Source organism: Frankliniella occidentalis, unplaced genomic scaffold (genome assembly GCF_000697945.3).
Source record: "Frankliniella occidentalis isolate FOCC.00 unplaced genomic scaffold, Focc_3.1 Scaffold241, whole genome shotgun sequence".
Classification (NCBI taxonomy): domain Eukaryota; kingdom Metazoa; phylum Arthropoda; class Insecta; order Thysanoptera; family Thripidae; genus Frankliniella; species Frankliniella occidentalis.
In genome coordinates this window covers 42,743-45,047 of record NW_026267367.1, presented here as the reverse complement: position 1 = coordinate 45,047, position 2,305 = coordinate 42,743, and the positions used below count along the sequence as shown (strand labels likewise).

The window sequence follows — 2,305 nt, the reverse complement described above, 5'->3', positions numbered from 1 at the left end:
AAAGGTTTCTCATCGGTGTGGGTTCGGAGATGGACTTGCAGATGACCAGATTGTGCAAATTTCTTCTTACACACTGGGCACTCAAAAGGTTTCTCATCGGTGTGTGTTCGGAGATGGACTTGCAGATGACTAGCTTGTGCAAATTTTTTGTTGCACACTGAGCACTCAAAAGGTTTCCCTCCTGTGTGGGTTCGGAGATGGACTTGCAGATGACCAGCTTGTGCAAATGTTTTGTTGCACACTGAACACTCAAAAGGTTTCTCTCCTGTGTGGGTTCGGAAATGGACTCGCAAATGATCACTTCGTGAAAATTTCTTGTTACACACTGAGCACTCAAAAGGTTTCTCATCGGTGTGGGTTTCGAGATGGACTCGCAAATTATCACTTCGTAAGTTTTTTTTGTTGCACACTGAACACTCAAAAGGTTTAGCTCCTGTGTGGGTTCGGAGATGGACTTTCAGTACTCCGCTTGACTTTGTTTTGTTGTTGCATGCTGTGCTCTTGGATGACATCTTTTTACTGTACATTGTTGACTCTGCGGAAGATAGCTCCTGGAAAAGAATGCCTAACATAAATGCGACAGAAGTACAATGCCAGGAAGGGGGTTACAAAAAGCCTAGGGCTGTGCTACACACATGGTTTCAGGAGGAGAAGCATTTGACTTATTTAAAAAGCAAGCTCCTCTTAGTACGACGCAGTCTGAACTAAATTTTGGACTCAACAGATTGGATTTGCCGAACAAACGATCAGAGGTGGGAGATAAGACTAACGCTCAGTCCTCTTTCCATGCTGCAGCAGTGGACTACATTATTTTGTAGACCGCACAGCACACTGGGATATGCTCGCGATCTGCGCCAGCCCGTATACGACTCACAGATAAATATAGATCGCACTCGCATTAATCGAGCGGTTGCCTGCCGTGCCGTACGGTGTTCAGGATTTCTTTAGAGTGGAAAAAAAATCTCGCTGAAATACGAGAACCAATTAGATTTAATGAGTTTATAGCCAGAATTCAGTATGATTTTATTATTTAAAACGGGCGGGAAATCTAACGACCGCCGACACCCTCTTCAGACTCGCCAACACGGCAACAGATTCGAGTTCGAGCAACAGCAAACCCAGCTCTTTCTTCTTTCGAACGGCAAGCGACCTCCGACTCCGACTCGGTCCATGGCATTCATGTTCGAGTTAGCTAATCCGATATCTCGATATGTCTGAGGTCTTCCCCACCGCAACAGCGTGCGTCGCCATCAGTTTGAACAGCGGCGGCAGACCACCTGGCACCGCACCGACCGCGCGACAGAGGAGGGGGGGGGGGTGATTCCGCGCGGCGGCTTAGCCGTTCGTGGATTTCGGTCCACAGAGCGGACTGCGGCCTACAGCGGCATGCGCGAGGCATTAGGGAGGTTCAGCGGCAGCCTGCTGCTCCACGGCGGGTGTCCCGGTCATATGGGATGGGGGCACGGCCTCGCGAGGGGGTGGATGGGTTTGTGGGGTCAGAGCAGGACGCAGAGAGACAAGCGACAGCAGGCTACCGCCGCCCTCGCCTCCGGTTCAAAAGGAGCCGCCGCGCCGCCGCCCGCCTATCGAACCCCTTTTCCAGAATGGGTTCCCGGAACTCACTCAGCCTGGACGACATGTAAAGTGCAGCGATAAGCGCGGCGCGCGCGCGGCCTGCTGCTGGCGCGTATGGCCGCGCGCGGCAGCCACCGCCGCTCAGGGGAACTTCACATTAAAGCGTACAACCGATTTACTTGTTTTTTCCTCGATTTTAAATAACTTTTTATCGGAATTAAACCGGTTTAGGGGATTTTTGGAACAGATAACTTTTATTTAGTGAATGAACCTCTTGGCACTCGCCGCGGCATTCCCCGTGTTGCTCCGGCTACGCCACTAGAAGGCCAAAGGGGGCAACAGACTCGTAAAGACATCCTCGCGACAAGCCCGGGCCGCGTAAGGCGCGCGCACGCCATACCCCAACGAAAGCACCGGCGGGCGCCACTGACGCCACGACGCGCACCTCGAGAAAACTAGCACTCTAGAGAGTACTATACGGGGGGAGCCTGAGGCCGCGAAGTGGCGACCCGGGCCACGTGTGCCAAGCATAGGGTTGCTTGCAGAGTCCGAGAAGCATTTCCTTTCCAAACCCCGCGCTGGCGGCGCACATAGTTCAAGGCAGGAGGGCGGGAGACGCGGCTTCCTGGAAAGCAGTGTTTTGAGTGAGCGTATGCGTGCATCTCCGGTGGCGCAGGCCGGCTCCAGATGGGCGGCTGGCCCGTCTGCCCTTGCGTCCGCACAACCAGGC

At 53.3% G+C, this 2,305-nt stretch overlaps 1 protein-coding gene and 1 long non-coding RNA gene across 2 annotated transcripts in view; one reads left to right on the top strand and one right to left on the bottom strand.

Annotated features, from left to right (window-relative positions):
- The window catches only part of LOC127750704 (uncharacterized), a 1,382-nt gene extending 1,290 nt beyond the window's left edge, over window positions 1–92 (top strand). The window contains exon 3 of the long non-coding RNA XR_008011819.1: window positions 5–92. This is a non-coding gene — a long non-coding RNA (uncharacterized LOC127750704). The remainder of the gene's footprint in view (window positions 1–4) is intronic.
- LOC113202095 (tropomyosin-1, isoforms 33/34-like) overlaps window positions 1–2,305 on the bottom strand; it is a 185,573-nt gene that overhangs the window by 174,345 nt on the left and 8,923 nt on the right. The gene's annotated exons all lie outside the window — the stretch shown is intronic.